Below are 21,260 nucleotides of genomic sequence, written 5' to 3'. Positions count from 1 at the left end.
TGTAGATTCTGCTCAAGTTTGCTGTGAATCTCAAACTGCTCTAAAATACAGAATCTCTTTAAAAAGAAAAACATCTACATTGAATACTAATTCTGAATGGATGGATGTGGGGATGTCTTGATAGTCACAGAAGTCCTCACTTCACTTTGTAGGCCAACTGAGAGAGAGAGAGTGTGTTTGATGTAAATTGCAAACCTCCAGTTCACCCTTGGGTCTCCTGGAGTCAAAACCTCACGAAGGTCATTGAACCACAGAGCCTGGAGCAACAAGACATTTTTCACCAAGAGGAAATGTTATTTTAGAATGAAATCTTAGCCAAGGCTGCCACGGGCTGTGGAACACAAACCCATAAAACCAAGGTCCTCGGAGCACTTAACAAGATTTTCACCTGATTATAGGAAAACAATGATTTTTTTTTTAATTGAGATTTCCCCAGGACACTGGTTTCTCCCAATCTAACTGAAAGACTGAGATCCTTTTAGCAACAATAGTGAGGATCAGAAGCCATCAGTCAGCCAGTGCTGCAGCTCCTGTGCATGTTAATTAACCCATCAATTTCCTTCCCCAGGGCAGGTGAAGAAGGGCCACTGCAAAGCAAGTCTTGCAGGCCTTCCTGTCTCAGGAATGCCTAGAACTCACTGATACCCTCCCTCAAATGATTTGCCCCCAGACTAACCATTCACTTCCACATGCAGCTCTTGGTTGCTGCCTCTGGCATTTTCCACCAGAAGTCTTCTCTGATGGATAGCCTAGTAGACTGCCAAGGGAGTGATTTAGGCTCTTCCTTACACCCAGAACCTTCTCACCCACCTCTGTGGGCAAAACACCTTTATCTACTGCTTCGAACACGCTGGGGAAACATGAAGGGGAAATTGAGTCCTATCTCTTTATCTACAACCTAATTCAAAATTAGTGTGCGCTCTAGTTGTAAATATCAGATTAGGCTGTTCTTAGCTCATTATGTTTTTGCCATTTCATTTTTTTTTTTTTTTTTTTTTTTTGTATTTTGTCTTTTTGTTTTTGTTGTTGTTGTTGTTGTTGCTATTTCTTGGGCCGCTCCCGCGGCACATGGAGGTTCCCAGGCTAGGGGTCGAATCAGAGCTGTAGCCACCGGCCTACACCAGAGCCACAGCAACGCGGGATCCGAGCCGCGTCTGCAGCCTACACCACAGCTCACGGCAACGCCGGATCGTTAACCCACTGAGCAAGGGCAGGGACCGAACCCGCAACCTCATGGTTCCTAGTCGGATTCGTTAACCACTGCGCCACGACAGGAACTCCTGCCATTTCATTTTATGTGATAACAGTAGTGATAGGGGAGTTCCCAACGTGGCTCAGTGGTTAACGAATCCAACTAGGAACCATGAGGATGCAGGTTCAATCCCTGGCCTCGCTCAGTGAGTTAAGTATCTGGCGTTGCTGTGGCTGTGGTGTAGGTCGCAGATGCAGCTCGAATCCCGAGTTGTTGTGGCGTAGGCCAGCGGCTACAGCTCTGATTAGACCCCTAGCCTGGGAACCTCCACATTGCTGTGGGTGTGGCCCTAAAAAGACAAAAAAACAAAACAAAACAAAACAAAAACCCAAACAGAAACAGTAGTGATAGGGATGGAGTAAACACAGGTATTTTTATTTTTATTTTTTAAATTAATTTTTTGTCTTTTTCTAGGGCTGCACCCACAGCATATGGAGGGTCCCAGGCTAGGGGTCCAATCAGAGCGGCAGCCCCTGGCTTATGCCAGAGCCACAGCAACGAGGGATTTGAGCCTTATCTGTGACCTACACCACAGCTCACAGCAACACTGGATCCTTAACCCACTGAGTGAGGCCAAGGATTGAACCCTCAACCTCATGGTTCCTAGTCAGATTTGTTAACTACTGAGCCAGATGGGAACTGTGACAGTTATTTTTAGAAGTCCCAATAAAGGACCACAAATGAGGGAAATTTAGGGGACATTGGGAGATCGCTGTAAGTAAATAAATTGCTCAAAAAAGCCATCAGAACAAGGCAGGCTTGCTTCATCGGTGGAGCCTTGAGAATTGCCTCAGGTCATTGGGTGAGGGATGGGATTAGGCCTGCATTCGTATTCAGACAAAGGGCAAGAGTTTGAGGACCAACTTCCTACGGATTTGAATACACACTTTACCAGATACTAAGGAGGAGCTACTACTCCCAGAAAGGAAGAGGCGGGCCTTTTCAACTCCCTATCCCCTTGGCTGATAAAAACTGTAGCCCACCAGATCCTCAGGGCAGAGCTTCCTTGCTGCCCCCGCTTGCATCTCTCACAAGCGTTCTATCCTAATAAATCTGTTTCTTGCCTATCACTTTGCCTCTCCCTGAATTCCTTCTGCACAGAGGCATAAAGAACCTGAACCTCAGTTAAGTCTGGACATTGAGTGAGTGAAAACGTGGGTTCAAGTCCCAATCGGTGTTCTGGCTAGGTTCAAGCCGCTAATACTGTCAGTTTCAGTAGTATCATCCTTAGGGAGAATTTATAGTTTTCAAAGTGCTCTCTTGTGTCTAAGTGTATTTGATGCTCACTAAAACACAAATACAGAGAAAAAGAAAGTTCACTCTTAGGTGGAAAATAAAACAAGGCCTAAAAGGACAAAAAATTAACATAACCCAGCCGAATCCAGATTTCTTCTCATTGAATGGGCCCATGTAAAGAATGGGTTCCCCAGAATGAAGATGTCCCCAAGGCCACAGACTACATGGCACAACAAAACAACCCCTGTCTATAAAAAGCACCCCCCTGTGGTGGGGGGAGGTGGTTGGGAGCCTGAGTCTTGCTTGTTCAGAGCTCCTGAGCTCTGCTGGTCAATCTCATTGCCCCAGCCTCTGCCTCCTTCCCCACCATTCTAATGGTCATCAGTCCTATGTGAGTAAAGAGAACCTGTGACAGAGAGGTTAAAAGGCCCTCAAGGTCAAATATCAATTTCTACATCAAACAACATTGTACAAGGATTGTTTCTACTTTTATTTATTTATTTATTTATTTTTTGTCTTTTTGCTATTTCTTTGGGCCGCTCCCGCGGCATATGGAGGTTCCCAGGCTAGGGGTCGAATCAGAGCTGTAGCCACTGGCCTATGCCAGAGCCACAGCAACGCAGGATCCGAGCCGCGTCTGCAACCTACACCACAGCTCACGGCAACGCCGGATCGTTAACCCACTGAGCAGGGGCAGGGACCGAACCTGCAACCTCATGGTTCCTAGTCGGATTCGTTAACCACTGCGCCACGACGGGAACTCCTGTTTCTACTTTTAAAAATAAATTATTAAATATTTCAAAGATATGTATAATATAGAAAATATAAAACTACATTAGCTATCTCCCAGTTTTAACAGCTGTTAACATATTTCCTTCAGGCGTTTTTAAAGAAGTAAAGTGATATAGATCCTGCACTTTCTCTTCTTCTTGCTAGAGATGATTGTTATCCTAAAGTTTATGTATAAATCGCCTACTGTCCTAGTTACTAAAGATTTACTATTTTGTATTTACTCATAACAATTTATATTATGTGTGCTGTACTTTTTATTATTGTGAATCTTTTTGTCAACTTGTTTTTCTCACCAAATGTGTTTTCAAGATGTCCAAGTTGATTAAGGCAGAGCTGCAAGTTAATTGATCTATATATTCTTCCACCAAACTATAGTATTGTTAGGGGACTATTGACTGAAACTGCCCCCCTTGGCCAGGCATGATAGCCATGCTTGGCTTGCGTGAGTTGTCTCACAAGAGGAGGTCCTGATAAGGAACAAGATGCTGCCCTGAAGACTAACCTGGAGGATTTGGGAGGGGCAACAGGAAGGAAGAGACAACCAACCTCCTAGAAACCTTGGCGCTGGAATCCATCTTGACTGAGAGGTACCCACATGCCAGCGAGAAGGACCCAGGGCTGGACCAAGTACAGGGGAGCAAGGCGATTGGCCAGAGACAACCCGGAAGCTAATCCCATTCCCATACAACTGGAGACTGTGAGCCACATGGCAGAGCAGTTCTCCTGGATTCCCTCACCCTGCTGCTGTCCACCCTGACACCTGTTCCCAATGAAGTCTTTTGCTTTGTCAGCATGTGTCTTGTCTGACAATTCATTTCCAAGTGTTAGACAAGAGCCCTCACTTAGTCCTTGGAAAGGGCAACCCCCTTTCTGCCACAGTATTTCATTGCTCAAATGGACCACAATTTATTTATCCATCCTCCTACTGATGAATATCCAAGCTGTTTCCATGTCTTACTATTTTCAAACCCTGCTACGGTGAACATTTTTGCTCATGCTTCTTGGTGACCACCTGTGAGAACCTTTTTAGAGTTATGTACGTAGAAGGTTTCTGGGTTGAAGGATATACACACTTCCAAACTGATTAGATATGAAGTTATTCTCCAGGGGGTTCCCATTGTAGCTCAGCAGTAATGAATCTGACTAGTATCCATGAGGATGCAGGTTAGATTCCTGGCCTTGCTCAGTGGGTAAGGATCTAGTGTTGCTGTGGCTGTGGCATAGGCTGGCAGCTGTAGCTCCAATTCAACCCCTGACCTGGAAACTTCCATATGACACACCCACAGCCCTAAAAAGCAAAATAAAATAAAGTAAAATGAAATAAAGAAAAGAAAATAATTTTCCAAAGTGACTACAGCAATTTATACTTTAACAAACATGTCTAAAACTTTTTATTTCCTAATTATCTTCACCAACACTTGGGATTTATTAGTCTGGTTTCTTTTCCAAACTTGATGGGTATGATTTGCTTTTATAATTGTTTTAGTTACATTGCCCTCATGACTAGTTTGGGCATCTTTTTTAAGTTTATTAGCCATTTGAGTGCTCTTTTCTGTGAAATGTCTGGTTACATTCTTTACTCAATTTTTAATGTTTTTTCCTTTTTAAATTGATTTATGCAAGTTCTTTAAGGATTCTAGATATAAATTCCATGTTGATAATATGCTTTGCATGTATCTTTTCACAGTTCTTAGCTCAATTTTAACTTATGTCATTTGACTCCGCTGAAGTTTTAAAGTTTAATGTTATTGAATTTATCTTTGTGTTTGTGCTTTTTGTGTCTTATTTAAGAAATCATTCACTGTCCTGAGGTCCTAAAGATATTCTCCTGTACATATTCTTGTATTTTTTCTATTCTTGTTATTTATTTATTTATTTATTTAGCTTTTTAGAGCTGCACCCGCAGCATACAGAAGTTCCCAGGCTAGGGGTCAAATTGGAGTTAGAGCTGTCAGCCTATGCCATAGCTACAGCAATGCCAGATCCGAGCCACATCTGCAACCTACACCACAGCATCCTCATGGATACTAGTTGGGCTCATTACCATTGAGCCACAATGGGGATTTCCTCACATTTTTATTTTTAATCTTAAATGAAAATTATTTTTGGATATGGCATGAGGTTAGAAACTAATATTTTATTTTCCTTATAAATATTTTCATGTAAATGTTCCAATTGTCAAACACCCATAGACTATTTTCCCATATATCCATGGGTCTGTTTCTAGGCTTTCTAGTCTATTTTGTCAGTGTATTCTAACATCTTTATGGCTATTCCATCCAGTACTAATTATTATAGCTTTATGATAAATGTTGGTATTTCATCAGGAAGTCTCCTTCTAAATCCTCACAATTCTTTTGGCTATTCTTGCCTTTTTGTCTTCATATGAATTTAAGTTCACACAAGAAAGTCCACTGGCTTTTTATTAGAATTGCCATAAGTTTATAAATTAACTTAGGAAAATTAACTTTGTAATGTAATTTTCACAGTCCACAAATGTGCTACGTCTCTTTATCTATGTCTTCTTTTAAGACTTATCAGGAGTTCCCGTCGTGGTGCAGTGGTTAATGAATCCGACTAGGAACCATGAGGTTGCGGGTTCGATCCCTGCCCTTGCTCAGTGGGTTAACGATCTTGCGTTGCTGTGAGCTGTGGTGTAGGTTGCAGACATGGCTCGGATCCCGCGTTGCTGTGGCTCTGGCATAGGCCTGTGGCTACAGCTCCGATTTGACTTCTAGCCTGGGAACCTCCATGTGCCGCGGGAGCGGCCCAAGAAATAGCAAAAAGACAAAAAAAAAAAAAACAAAAAAAAACTTATCAGACACAACCTAGAATAGATTTACAAGGAGATCCTGCTGAGCAGCATTGAGAACAATGTCTAGATACTCATATTGCAACAGAACAAAGGGTGGGGGGAAAAATGTATACATGTAAGGATAACTTGATCCCCTTGCTGTACAGTGGGGAAAAAAAAAAAAAAAGTAGAAACATTTTGTTCCAGAAAAAAAAAAAAAAAAAAAGACCTTCAATAAAATTTTAGAATCTCCTCATATCATTATTAGATTTTCTTTTTCTTTTCAGGACCACACCTGCAGTATATGAAAGTTCCCAGGCTAGGGGTCAAATTAGAGCTGCAGCTGCCAGTCTATACCACAGTCACAGCAATGCAGGATCCGAGCCATATCTGCGACCCATACAGATCACGGGAATGCCAGATCCCCTCCCCACTGAGCAGGGCCCTGCAGGCATCCTCATGGATACTAGTTGGATTAGTTTCCTCTGTGCCACAACAGGAGTTCCTTACTATATTTATTCCTAGATACCTAAGAATTTTCCTTGTTATTCTAAATAAGTTTATTTATTAAACTGTCTTTTTAAACTAGATGTTGCTCAAGAATGCTATTGTTTTTTTAATTGAGAAATCATTCAGATATCAAAAAATTCACTGTTTTAGGGTATATAATTCAGCAGTTTTTAGTAGATTCGCAAGGTTGTGCAACCTTTACCACTATCTAATTCCGGAATATTTTCTTCACCCCAAAAGAAACCCTGTACCTGTTAGCAATTATTCTCTATTTCCCTCCCCCTAGCCCCTAGCAGTCGTTAATCTGTTTTTTGTCTCTATGGATTTGCCTACTTTGGAAATAATTTCATAGAAATGGAAACACACTTTATGTGGCTTTTCACCTCTGGCTTCTTTTGCTTAGCATAATGTTTTCGAGGTCCATCCATGTTGAAGCTTGTATCAGTACTTTAATCCTTTTAATAGCTGCATAATATCCCACTATTTGGATATACCACACGTTTATTCATTTATCAGTTGATAGACATTTGGTTTGTTGAGCTCCTCTTGTGGCGCAGAGGAAACAAATCCAACTAGTATCCATGAGGATATGAGTTCGATCCCTAGACAAATGCTTTGTTTTTTTTTTTTTTTTTTTTTTTTTTGTCTTTTTGCCATTTTCTTGGGCCGCTCTCGCGGCATATGGAGGTTCCCAGGCTAGGGGTCGAATTGGAGCTGTAGCCACCAGCCTACGCCAGAGCCACAGCAACGCGGGATCCGAGCCGCGTCTGCAACCTACACCACAGCTCACGGCAACGCCGGATCGTTAACCCACTGAGCAAGGGCAGGGACCGAACCCGCAACCTCATGGTTCCTAGTCGGATTCGTTAACCACTGCGCCACGACGGGAACTCCGACAAATGCTTTGAACTAATGGGTTGTGTGATAAAATATCAGTGTTGAAAATTAATTAAAATCAACTCAATTGAGAAAAATAAATGAAACTGAAAGCTGGTTCTTTGAAAAAAAAAAACCTAAATTAACAATTCTCTAGGTAGGTTGACCAAGAAAAAGAGAGAAGTTTCAAATTATTAAAATCGGGAGTGAGAATTTCCCTGGTGGTCTAGCAGTTAAGTATCTGACATGGTCACTGCTGTGACGTGGGTTCAATTCCTGACCTAGGAACTCTGCATGTCATAGGCACAGCCAAAATAAATAAATTAATTAATTAAAAAATAAAAACAGGAGTGAAGGAGGCAACATTACTACTAACCTTACAGAAATGAAAAAAATCATTATAAGAGAATACTATGTTTCTATAAATTTGACTACTCTATGTACCTCATATGAATAGAATTATACAGTATTTGTCTTTTTGTGACTGACTTACAACACTTAGCATAATGTCCTCACGGTTTATCCATGTCGTGGAATAGGTCAGAAATTTCTTCCTCTTTAATACTGAATAATATTTCATTGATGTATATGCTACATTTAGTCTATCCACTCATCTATTAATGGATACTTTGGTTGCTACTACCTCTTGACTTTTATGAATAATACTTCTGTGAACATGGTGGGTAAATATATAATTGCCTCCATTTCAACTTTAAACCATTCTCCTGGAATGCACAGTTTTTCACAGTTGGGACAAATGTGAATTTTCTAACCTTACAGGGTATTTGTATTGTATTATCCAAGAATAATACTGTATCACTTTTAGAATTGCCCAGATTAGCTGAACCATCAAATTTCTTACATATATTTGCTTATAAAATTTATAATTTTTATATATTTATAATTCTCTATTTTGGGATTTTAATTTCCCAGAGATAGGTATAGTCTAAATTTTAGAAAAACTGCCTTTAAGAGTTCCTGTTGTGGCATAGCGGAAATGAATCTGACTAGTAACCATGAGGTTGAGGGTTTGATCCCTGACCTCGCTCAGTGGGTTAAGGAATTGGCATTGCCATGAGCTGTGGTGTAGGTTGCAGACGCGGCTCAGATGCAGCATTGCTGTGGTTGTGGTGCAGGGAGGCAGCTGTAGCTCCCATTCGACCCCTAGCCTGGGAACCTCCAACACTATATTTTCTTTTTAAAGAACAGTCTTCTCTCATCTTTAGATATGATGATATCCCGCCAGGTGCTAGGTCAATCCTTGAAATTAGATTTAAAACTCTTTTGGTAATCTGGAAAAGGTTGAGAAATGCTCTCTACTCAGCTGGGATGAAAGCTGAGAAATCCTTTGTTCCCTGTGATACCCACCAGGTGTGTGTGTAGTGGGTGAAATAACTGCATTTGCTGCACTTGATATCTGACTCCACATTTGGGATGTGTGGCTGTTGTCGTGGGACAAGTGCCTTCTTAGTCACCCACAGAGAGGGAGACTCTCAGTGGCTGTAATCTAATTTCCATTCCAGAAAGGCTTCACTCTGAAACACTAATTCACCTGGAAACTCAGTGACACTTTCAGAATGCCTGACCCTGGCATAATCTTTCGACACCTGGTCTAAGGTTTGCAAATTCCAAAGGAAAAATGGGTGCAGATATTAAGAACCCTAGCAGTGCTCAGGGTTATCTTTAACTGGATAATGGTGATGGAAGCCAAGTCACCTGAGCTGTCAATCTGCCCTCCAGTTAAATTCTAATCCAAAGAAGAATTGTTATCCATAGGAAAGATGCCTACTTCCTGTGAAGAGGGATTGTCTAGCAGTCCAGTTACAGATGGAGACATCACTTATTAGCTGTATAGTTTCTGGCAAGTTATTTAAACAGAGGTTAAGCAAAACCAGAAAGAATACCTAATCTCACAGAGTTGTGATAATTAAATGATGCATGTGTTTATTTTCTATTAGTAGTTGTTATAAATTTATGTAAAACATTGGATATGAAAGCACTAAGAAATGTGAAATACTATCACAAAGGTAAGGGAAATAGAATTATCATCATCACCTTCATCGTTACTTCAGGTTTGAAAGGATGCACTAGGAACAGAACCAACCTTATTGGGAAGAGGATGAGACCCACCAGTTGGGCTGATCCTGTATCTGAGTCTACTAACAATCAAATGTCTATTATCAGCTCTTTGCTGATAAGGTTACACCATCTCAAGGTCATTAAATTCCCCAGGCAAGGTCTGAAGTAATGTAAATATGATCTGAGACTCAGGCTCCACACCTGTCCCCATTTTAGCCCATCTGAGATAGTGCAAGGTAAGTAATAGATACATAATAAATAACATCTACTTGCATATTTTTATCATATTACATTTTAATTATAGAAACTATATAACTTGGATAATTAACTATATAGTTTCAGATAATTTGGAAAACATGATAAAAAGAAAAAAATTTTAAAGCCACCTACAATCCTTTCACTTTAGCAGAAATATTACTGTATTTTGATTTATCTGTCTTGTATTTTCCTTTTCTTTTTTTAAACATTCTTTATTTTATTTTATTTTTAGGGCCACACCCATGGCATATGGAACTGGGCTAGGGGTCAAACTGGAACTGAAGATGCTGGTCTACAACCAAAGCTACAGAAACTCTGGATCCAAGCTGCATCAGCAACCTACACCATGGCTCACAGCAACTCCAGATCCTTAACCCAATTAGCGAAGCCCGGGATTGAACCCACATCCTCATGGATACTAGTCAGGTTCGTTACTGCTGAGCCACAACAGAAACTGCTGTCCTGTATTTTCTAAATGCATGAAGCCATAAGTTTAATCGTAACTATAAAGGCAATTATATGTTCTGCTCATTTCCCCCCTTAAAATTATATCATGAGCATTTTATTTGCTCAGGTTTCAGTATTAACATAGATTTTTAGACTTGGTAGAACATTTCACCCAGTCAATAGATAATGTGGCAATGGATACGTCTGTTGCTTCTATTTTTAAAAAAATTAAGTAATTCTATAATAGACAGCCTTATGCATCTAGGTTTTCCTGTAGTTAAGATTATTTTATTAGGATAGATCTGCAGAAGGAGAATTCCTGGCCCAAAGGAAGTGAATATGTTTGGATCTTGGTACAACTTGCATAACTGCTTTTCCATGAATTTAAACAACTTAACCATTTTCGCAAGTTATTAGAGCTCATTTTACCATATTCCCGCCAGCATTTGGAAGTAGACATTTTAAATTTTTGCTAATATCATATGTGAAAAATGGTATGCCATATTGGCAAAATTTACATTTCTATTTTCAATAAAGCAGAAATATTTTCCAAATGTTGGTATATCTGTTGTTTTTCCACTTTCGTAATTGTCTGTTTGATCCTTTTAACCACTGAACAAGTAATTTTGATGATTCATATAAAGGACAACAGCAGAAAGAGCACCGATCACTCAGGGTGAAATAAACAGTTTTTTTCTTTTTTTTTTTTTTTTTTTGTCTTTTTGCTGTTTCTTGGGCTGCACCCGTGGCACATGGAGGTTCCCAGGCTAGAGGTCAAATTGGAGCTGTAGCCACAGGCCTACGCCAGAGCCACAGCAACGCAGGATCCGAGCCACGTCTGCAACCTACACCACAGCTCACAGCAACGCAAGATCGTTAACCCACTGAGCAAGGGCAGGGATCAAACCCTCAACCTCATGGTTCCTAGTCGGATTCATTAACCACTGCGCCACGATGGGAACTCCTGAAATAAACAGTTTAGCCTCTGATTCCTCATCCATAAAACAGGTAGTTTCTAGAATCAAGCAAAATACACCATGTGAAATGCTTGGTATACTCTCAAGCATTTTATAAAGATAATGAATGGAACATTAATATTGTTACTGTCATTTCATTGACAGCCTAGAGCTCTAAGACTCACAACCAGAATGGCTCTAAGAAAAATTTGTTGGGTTAAGGGACAAAATCATGCCAAATGAAGAGATGGTGGAGGACTCCATGTACAACCTAGAAATCTACCGTTTTCCACCAGGAAAGAGATAGATGCATAATATTTTCCCTGAAGTAATTTTCCTGAATAAGCTAAAAGTAATCCACAATGGGCAAGATTTGGAATTGATCTAGAACAAAGTTACCTTTGCTTTCAACCAAAATTTCCAGATACTTGGATAAGAGAACAAATAAATGTAAATAGAAAAACTCTCCTTAAGGGGAATTCTACTGCTAAGGGGGAGAAAAGATAATCCCCCCTCACCAACTGTTACGTGTATTCAAAACGCACATTTAATAACTGTTCCAGTAAGTGCGACTCTGTGAGAGAGAATGCATGAGATGAAACTCTGTGGCTCTGTTGTTATTAGTAATGTTTTTTGTTTGTTTGTTTGCATGTTGGTTGGTTGGTTGCATTTACAAGAATATTGTTTTTTAACATCTGAATTTAAATTATCTGTCAGAAAATGTAAAACAATGTTATGCTTAGGTAGTGAGTGATTAAAATTTTTTTTCTTCTCCCTATTTTTCTGTATATTTATTAATGAGATATTATTCCTTAGATTTAGTAACATAAAGAATGTTCAATGTGAGAAAATATCTGGGTGATCAATGAAAAATATGATTTTTAAAATGCTTCTAAAACCTGCATATTTTGAAATGTGAAAACAGAAGAAAAAAATCTCAGCCTTACTAGCAGGAAATATCCTGATCCCTGTGTTGTCTGGACGTGGGCGGCACAGATGCCTGTGTGTCAGTCAAAGGTTGGACCTGCAGGGCACCAGCCAGTCAGTAGTGAACCCAAAATTTCAGCTTGAGCAGAGCGATTACCAGTCCCCATCAGATACAGGGGGACAGAAAACTCCTATGATTGCAGGGCTTGACAGGTGACATTAATGAAGTTAAAATATTTCATTTTTCTCTTTTTTTCATTTCTCTCTTTTTTTATTAAAAAAAAGGGACATAAGGTTGGTGATAAATGGCCTTGGTGACACTAACAAAAAGGAGTGGTGGGCCTAAGTTGGATTGGACACCAGCCCCTCCATAGGGTTCAGTGCTTTTCCACAGTATGCACAATGGTGTTCAAGAGACAAACACTTTTGTGGCACATCTGGCCCCCAGCCATCAGTTATTTTCTGGTGGGCTTGGCTGTTTTCTGAAGCAATAGGGTAAGGTTAGAGTGTTGGTTTACCCTTGTACACAGGCAAGGCTTAGGGCAGGAGATTCTGTGTGGGTGCTGGCCGGGTGTGCTCCCTCAGGCACCCGTATCCCTGGAGAGAGGGTGAGAAGGGTGAGCGTTTTGCAGCCTTGAATTCAGAGAGAACAAGTCTAATTGTGGTCAGGTGACCCAGGCCTGATCAAAGAGAGCTTGGTGGTGGCAGGGAAGTGGAGCATGACAGAGAGGTAGACCCAGGTCTATCTCTAGTGCCCATCCCATGTGGGAAGGCTGGTTTGAGGACTAATGCCAGACCCTACTCCAGCATTCAACCCCAGAAGGGCTCAGAATACCAATTCAGGAGCCCAGATGGGAAGGAAAAGAGGAAAGGCGCTGAGCTGCTGGCCCGGGGACCTCCACCAGCTGAGCTGTTGCCATGACCACAGGGGACTTTTGATGTGAAGTGCCTGTGACCCTCCCTCCACTTCCCTTCTCTGCTTGCCTTCTGGATGACGTCATGGACGTCCTCGGCAGTGACAGGCCACCTGTGGGTTGGTCTCAGCTTTAAAGCAGCTGTTCTCCCCTGGCCCCCGCAGCCGTGGTGAGTGTGACAACACCGGGAAGGCCATGCCAGGGCCCTGGACCCAAGTCTCGCCCTAGTGGAGCAGCCACGGGTCTAGACAGCACCAGTTACCAGAGAGAGGCAAGTATTCAAGGGATGCTTCACAAATTATCTTCCTCAGACCCCAACCCCCCCACCCCCACCCCGTGGCCCTGATCCACAGATTCTTGGGGGAGAAACTACGAGTTGACGGCAGGGTGGTGAAGGGCTTTCTTCCAGAAAGAAGAGGAGAGCAGCGGTCTTTTCTTGGCCGTGGCGACTCATGTCAGGTAAAAATCCCTGTCAGTGTCCCCAGTCCAATCTCGGCCCTGGGTTCGCGATTGGAGGAGGAGCCGACTGGAACCGAGGTTCGCGAGGCTGAGCCTGGGGCTGTTTCAGAATGCCAGAGGAGGTGTAGTGGGGCTTGGCATCTGCCAAAGGTGCTGAGCCCACCACCACCAAATTCACCAAGAGGAGGGAAGGAGGGAAAGGCGCCTGGGAAGCGACTCCGCAGCCCGTCACCTGAGTGCTCCTGGAGGGGTGCTCTACCAGCTCAAGTCGTGGGGTCGTCTAGTTCTCGCACGCGCCCGGGGGCGACGCCGAAACCCTACTTGCCGTTTGTCTGGCTCGGAACGTCGCCCCGTCGGAGGTGTCAGAGCTGCAGCCTCTGGAATGCGCGCAGTCCGCCCCACCCCCACCCCCACCCGATTTCCCAAGCCCACTGCCGCCGCCTGGTCTCCCCCTCCACAAGTCCTTCAGATTCCGAATGCCGCCGACCTGTTGCATGCCAAAAAAGTGGCGGAGTTGGATGTTCCAGGCCTCTCCTCCCTGCCTTGGCCATCACCGCCTGCCGCAAGATCTGAGCGCCAGGAGTTCCGGGGCTCTGCCTGCAGACGCCAAGAGAGGGCCCAGTGCCGAAAAAGAAAATGTGAGAAGTGCCGGGAGGCACTGGATAACCATCCAGTGCAAAAGGCTCTTCGTATCCGCTGTGATTGCGGCAAAGAATCCCACTAACCCGGGGAGGGAAAAGGAGAGGTGCGGGGATTGCGTCCGAGAGGGAGTTGGGTCCGCCAAAAAAGCGCATCTGGTGCCAACGCGTCCCAGTCTCGCCTTTCACCCTGGCGGAGGGGTGCCTGCACTCCAGGTCCCTACCTTGGGGTTAGAATCTGGCTGCGGAAGGCCTCCAGATCCCCTCCACTGCTAGTCTGAGACCCCAGCTTCAGCACCAGAGGCTGGACAGCGCCCTGGCCCGATTGCGCCTGGGTTCCCGCGCACAGCTCCGCTGCCCTAAGTCGCTCGGATCTCACGCGGAGGCGACCAGGAGGTGAGACAGGGTTCACCGAGAAAGCAAGGGAGGGCCTCCTCTTCTCCATTTCTCCAGGAGTTTGCGGATCAGATGTTAGGAATAAGTTCTATCTCCCTTCCACTAAGAGTAGCTGGAAAGACTTGGTGCCAAATGCCGGCAAGGTATGGAAGAGAAAAGAGGCGCGCCTGTAAGTGGTGAGTTTAGGGGCAAGCAGGAGACTGTGTTCTACCGGGAATCCCAGGCGTCCAAGTCGTGTTGTCTCTGTCGCGTCCCCTCCCCCATTTCCCTCTTTCTCTCCTTCTTCACAATCTCCATACGCCTTAACGCCGGTGAATGAAGGGAGAAGATATTTAAGCCGAGTAAAATCACCTTTTATCAGGGTTGCAATATTTGGGTGTAGATGAAATCTCTCCAAATTGAACATTGAGGTCCGCATTTTTAGCCAAATGAGCCGCATTTTTGTATGAGGAGCTGAAAGACAGTTTTACCAGAAAGGAAAAAGCCGAGGAGGGTAAGACATTATCACAAAAGGGCTAACAGAGGTAGGGGAGGAGGAGGGGGAGAGAGGACCCCCTTCTCCCGCACTAGAGTGTGGTTACCAGGCAACTAGCCCAGCCTTCCGTTGCCTTGGTTACAGTGAGCCAGAGGGGCTTTTGCCATTGATTATCCAAGAGCACCTTTATTCTTAAAAATATCTGCTGGGGGTCTTCTGCCTTTCCTGGTCTGGATGTGAGTCAAGGCGGCTTCCGCAAAATCCCAGGGGTTAAAAGGAAATCTTGAGAGGTGAATTTTTCCTTTTAAGTCAAGGTGTGTGGCAAAGCATCTACCTTTCCACTCCTACAGTCCTTCCCACCCTCTTCCCCACCCCCTTCAGAGAGGTAATCATATCCTACCCTGTCCTCTTCCTGGGATTTACAATTAGGGCTTTTTTTTTTTTTTTTTTTTAATGTGGTCCTTTAGCTGGAAGGGCTGATTTCCCCCAATCCCCTGCACGTTTTTCTGCATTTAAAATGAGAAAGACACATTTGCTCTTCATGGATGAACTGGAGGGAGAAAGGAGACTGTCTAGCAGTGTTCTGGTAGGGAGATAGGTTCTCTCCTTGGTTTGGCAGTGGATCCTCCCTTCCTGAACACTCCTCTCATACTGGAGGGGTTGAATTCTAAATCACCTCCTCCCACAGACCACACAGAAAACAGACAGGCAGAATTGGGATCCCTTAGCAAAAGCCACTAGCATCACCAGCATCTGATTCCTCAAAATTCTCTTCTCTTTTCTTCCTCTTCCACTTTGCCTTCATAATTAGCAAATACGGCACTTCAAGCTTTGAATCCTCTGTTCTTTTCCATTTCTCTTGATTGACAAATATTGATTGCACTTTTTACCTGTCAGACTTCTCAGCCTGTGTTCATTTGTAGTATCTGGGTAGAAAATAATTTTACCCATAAATTTCCAAACTCAGCTGTACCAGTCTCAAAATGATTTAAAAGGAAATCACTAGTAAGTTAATAGAACAACTCGTATTCTGTGCACTATTTCATCTAGAATACTTCTTCAGAGCCATGACCTTTCTCTTTAAAACAGAACCTTGTTTTAAACTGAGCTGTCTCTTGACAACACAGGCATGGAGGAAATCTCTGTTCCAGGCAGTAACCATCATCTTTATCTTTGCTGCCCTGCATCTCAAACACACATATCTTTCCTTTCCTCTTTACCTTCTCCTTCACTCATTGCTAATGTAAAATTTTTAAAATAATCATTATAATTTCAGATTAAGTTAAAGGCCAAAATTACCCTCCGTGGGCTGGCTAGATATAGTTTTGGGACATTTACATTGAAATGCTTTGCCCTCACATGTTACTATAGAAACTTCTTTTTAGTCCATACTAGACAGCTGGTCTGCTTTTCATACTTTTCTTCCTAAAGAATCGCCTTCCTTTATGAATTCTGTGGGGTACCTATCATTGATCACATCAATAATGTTCCATAGCAACAGTAGCTTTTGTATTTAATTATTTTCTTTATGGACAAAGGGTCTTTCCTTTCAGGAAGAGAACTGAGATCTTATTGGCCAGAAAGGAAGAAGCATTCTTTCACTGGTTGGTGTGTATTGCTTTGTTAACCAATGGGAGGATGCCATTTATCCTCTTCTGACTAGCTAAGTGAGCAGGGTAACTAGAAAGATTGAATCTTCCTTAGTTCCACCCAGCAGCAAAGGATGGAACTCAGGGTTCTGAGACCCAGGATCTGCTATGTGCTTTGGCTAATCCAGATTGCATTTGACTGGCAAAGATGAATTTTGCTACCTAGTTATTTGTAGCATACTTGAACACATCTGGATTACACATTATTCTATGAATTTCCTTTTCATTTAAAAATATATTATTATCACCTCTACAAGTCCATGCAGATTATTGGTATCAGCACACCAATGGTCCAGGGATCTTTGTGATTTCCCTTAGAAGTAGGGATTTGATGAAAACTTGCGGGGATGAGGATGGGAAGCTAGAAGAGGGAAGAACTTTATTGCTAATGATACACATATATCTCAGCTTTTGGATTCATTTTGTCCAACTTCAGTGTCCATGGCAGTTTTATTTGTTTTTCTCTTTTAATTCTTCACAACTGCCCTTCTGGCCTGCATTTTCAGTGACAAATGGAAAAGCTGGATGGATGGAAACAATGACCATCTAATTTGGTGTAAGAGAAGACCCATAACTTCCCAGGAAGGCTGTGGCAGGTAGGTGGTAGTGATCCCTGACACTGGAGATTACCCCAGTCCATTGTGGCACCAGAGTCAGGCAGGTCAATTTTTAAATTTCTCCCTCCAGCAAGTAGTCCTCTTTAGGGATGCTGGTATTGGTCTCCACTTCTCTAAAAGGAAGGGGTATCACCGTTCCTTTCCTTCCAAGACAGAAACCATCTGACAACAGCCTGAGAAACTGTAAGGTAAGTACAGACTCCCTTGGTCAGTCTTTTCTTGTTCTTGGCTGAAGGGATTGCTGGGAATGGACAGATGCTTGACCATGACAGTGTTATCAAGAGGCACCTCTTTGAGAGACGCCATCTGTGCCAGGGTTTGAGTAGGACCATGACTAGATAAGAAGCCCTTCAATATTAGGGGTTGTCATGTATATCTTGGATTCTATGGAGCTTAGTCATGCTTAAGGTAGGGGCTCAGCAAATATTTGAACTAAATCCTATAGGCTAATGTTAGGACAAGTCCCTTAACTTGCTTTTTATGACAATGGCAGCTCTAACCCTACACCCTCCCCTGCTCCTCTCTTCCAAAAGCTTCATATTCCCTACCTCTCTTCAGAAAAGATAAATGAAAGCTCATTTAATTGTTACTATGGTTACATGGAGTGGCCACACTGAGGATCCCTATCACCCCTTACTGTCAGAAGGAAAAAGAGAGGAGGGGTTTGAGGATCTTTGTGGAGGAGGAAACCATGGAAACAAGCGTTGCTAAGGGGATGGCTCTAAATTCCAAGGAAAGAAACTAGGTGTGGGGAGAGGGATTTTGTGGGCTCAAGGGCAGGTCATTTTTTTCAGGGTACATATCTCAGATTAGAGCAGACTCCTTCACTTCTTGTATCTTCCTCCAACCCACATACAACCCAGAGTTAAAAACAACTGGGGTCCCTGTCAGGCTCAAGTCCATCTTCATTGGTACTGCAAGGGAAAAACAAATATGACAATGGATTTATTGTATTCACACCTCATAATTATATTCTATCTCTGAACTCTCCCTCTTTGCCAGTTTCAATTACTATGAACCATGCCCTCTGCTAGGCACAGGGATTTAATCATCAGAAAAAGAGTCCCTGGCCTCCTGGTAAGTTGATAGCAGGACAGCCACTTGATGGCTTTGGTGTCAGTGTTGCTCACAGGGTTGCTCACATGTGCTGGACTGGACAGTCCTGCATGGCAGCATCAAGAAGGCGGAGTTAGCATCTTGATGGGGCATGGAGAGAGGAGGTCCCAACAGCCTCCTGGGGAGGGTGACCCCTTCTCTTGCAACCTCACAGAAGAACATCTCAGCGTTCTCTGTGGCCCACCTGTCCACAGGTGACAGCTGGAAGGGGCTGGGCCGCCACACTGGGTGCTGCCAGGCTGCTCCACATCCCTCTAACCTCCAGTTCCTCTGAGCCAACCCTTCCCCACTCTGGGTGGAGGGAACAAGCCCAAGGATGGAGGGTTGAGCTACAGAGGAAGAGTTTGTAATTAAAAAGAGAAAGAATTAAAAGCAGCACCAATAGGGAAGGGTAATTATCCTTCAGCTGCTGCAGAAATGCAATTAGGGCCGCGCTCCCTGAGCCGCCAGGATATTGTGGCTTTGGCTAATTAAGAAGCGGATATGCCCTGCCAGCGCAATTAGAGGCCCACCGGGCAGAGAGGCCCTTGCCTCTCCTCCTTCAGGGCCCAGGCCTGGGGAAATTAAGCCAGGAGCCCACGGCTGGGCCTGGCTGGGGTGGGGGCGGGGCGCAGGGTCAGGGCTCCACCCTCTCCCGGGCCGCAGCGTTTACCCTCTTCCTCTCCTCTCTGTTCTGCTAGGTCCAGTACCCTACCCCTACTTCGTTCTGAGTTGTGGCTCGGTAAGCACTGGGAGGAGTGTCACCCTGGGACTTGACTGTGGACTGGGGGGAGGGGGTGGGAGGGAGGAGGACCTGGTAGAGAGGAGTCGGCAAAACCTGGAGCTCTTCCTTTTTCCTTTCTCCGTGATAGAACAGTACTTCATGATTACTGAAGAAAGGAGAGAAAGGAGCCACCCACCCACCTCCTCCTGTTAAAAATAAGATCCCCTTATCATTCAGAAAGTATGTTCACTATAGAAAATTGAAGACTCGGAAGAAAAGAAAATAAGGCAACAACATTTCCCCCGCCCCCCTGCACCTCCCTCCCCACCAAACCGAGCAAAGGCTCCGCAGAATTCTGGGGTGGGGAGAGGTGGTGGGAGGAGCTGGGCTTGGCAGTGGGGGCAGGGACACAAGTTGGCCTCTGGGGAGTGTTGACCGCTTAGAGGCAGGAGGACCCGAGGACACCGAACACCTGGCAGAATGGGCCATGGACAGCCAGCCCCATCTGGAAGACTAGTGATTTTGTTGTTGTCTCACTGCGCTCAACAACAAGTCCCAGTCTGCCGCATGGTGCCGGCCACTGCAGCCGGGCCAGGCGTCCCGCGTGTCTCTCCTTCCTGCGTTCTTCCTGTGCCTTCTGTCTCCTAGAAGGCACCTCCAGAAACCATTGTTAACACTCCTGAAGAGCACACCTCAGGCAGACTCCTCCAGAAACCAGGATAGACTATAGTGTGGGGGGGGGGGAGTGTGGAGGTGGGAGCAGTGGACAGGGTGGGGCACATGATTGAGAATGCCCCCCAGTTACTCACTGCTCTTCTTCCAACAGCTGTTTTTTTGGCCGGGCTCCCACAGTATACAGTACCTCCCTACCCAGGGCTCCAGAGGAAAGAGCCAGGAGTGTGCAGGCACAAAGGGGCTTGTGCCCAGCACCAGGGTGCCTACCAGGCTTGGTGCCCTGGCAGCCACTGGGAGAATACACCTGACCCTGGCCGTCCTGAACCAGCCTTGTCTACCCCAGGGCAGAGACAGTGGGACTTGTAGGTATAGAACTTCTTGGCCTCAGAAGCTGCTTCTGTGCCACTGAGCCCAGTGGTGTCACCAGGGGAAAACTGGGGTGAGGAGGCCCAGCCCTTCTACCAAGTCATCAAAAGCAGTGATAGATCGAAAAAGCCATTTCCCAGCCTTTTTCCATGCCTCCATGTGGGGGGGCACCTTGCCCATGGACCAAGTCCCAGTGATAAGACCCTCAGTGGGAACAGATTTTTCAAGCAACATGCTCAAATTCCCTCCCAAGTCCTTTCTAAGTATGCTTCTGATAGGGATGGAGTAGGATAGTTACACAGGTAGTTATTTAAGTCCAAGTAGGGGACCATGGATAGAGAGGGAAACCTAGGGGATTTTGGGAGATCACTGTAAGTTAATGATCACTGAAGACATCCATCAGAATGAAGCATGTTTGCTTAACTATAAAACCATAAATAAAAGCATGAGATATGCCTCATGTCATTAAGTGAAAGATAAAACAAGGCCTGCATTCAAGTTCAGCAAGACAATGATCCTTAAGACCAAGCACAGGAATTTAAGGAAAAGATGACATTCCCAAGTAGGAGAGCCTCTTTATACAGAACCCTGAGATGATTTAACATATTTAACATACATTACTACCCTTCTGCTGATTAGAATAAGTACCATCACAGTCCTAGTTTGACCTCATAGGGTTGAATACTCTTATGGGATATGAAAGAGGAGCTAATGATGTAAGCCTGACATCTACTCCTCTACTTGAAGGATAAGGAAGAAGGTGGTCTTTTCCCCTCCCCACTTTCCTTGGATTATAAAACCGTAGCCCACAGAATCCTTGAGACAGAGCTTCTTTGCCTGCCTGGTTGTATCCCTCACAAGCGTCCTATCTTAATAAATCTATTTCTTGCCTATCACTTTGTCTCTTGTGGAATTCCTCTGTGCCGAGACACAAAGAACCTGAATTTCAGTAAGTCTTGACACAAGGTGAATGATTCTAATTAAAAAAAGCCATGGGTTCAAGTCCCAATCTGGCTTCTTGGTGGGTTCAAGTCATAAGAGTTGTTGGTTTCATTTCCACCCTCCTCAAATCCAGAGAAGGAGGAACTCCTGGGGCCCTTGGGCCAGAGAAGGGAAGTTTTGGCC

At 44.0% G+C, this 21,260-nt stretch overlaps 1 long non-coding RNA gene and 1 other non-coding gene across 6 annotated transcripts; both read left to right on the top strand.

The window, feature by feature from the left end:
* The first annotated feature begins 13,598 nt into the window (after positions 1–13,598).
* Positions 13,599–21,031, top strand: LOC146406964 (uncharacterized). 5 transcript variants are annotated; one of them, XR_014841523.1, is made up of 8 exons: positions 14,612–14,710; positions 16,563–16,617; positions 17,165–17,254; positions 17,346–17,463; positions 18,278–18,352; positions 19,072–19,112; positions 19,243–19,381; positions 19,921–21,031. It is a non-coding gene; the product is annotated as an uncharacterized LOC146406964 (long non-coding RNA). The 5 variants fall into 5 exon arrangements; XR_014841534.1 differs by having other exon boundaries at positions 14,626–14,710; positions 19,243–19,334; XR_014841528.1 differs by lacking the exon at positions 16,563–16,617 and having other exon boundaries at positions 14,597–14,710.
* On the top strand, positions 19,591–19,674 carry MIR7-1 (microRNA mir-7-1). Its single transcript, NR_128409.1, has one exon. It is a non-coding gene; the product is annotated as a microRNA mir-7-1 (primary transcript).
* Positions 21,032–21,260: the final 229 nt, after the last annotated feature.

The sequence above is a fragment of the Sus scrofa genome, chromosome 1 (genome assembly GCF_054392235.1).
Source record: "Sus scrofa isolate SSC_HxYL_T2T_F1_AM1 chromosome 1, Sscrofa_HxYL_maternal_Yorkshire_Landrace_v2.0, whole genome shotgun sequence".
NCBI lineage: Eukaryota > Metazoa > Chordata > Mammalia > Artiodactyla > Suidae > Sus > Sus scrofa.
This window is presented reverse-complemented; position numbering and strand designations above follow the sequence as displayed.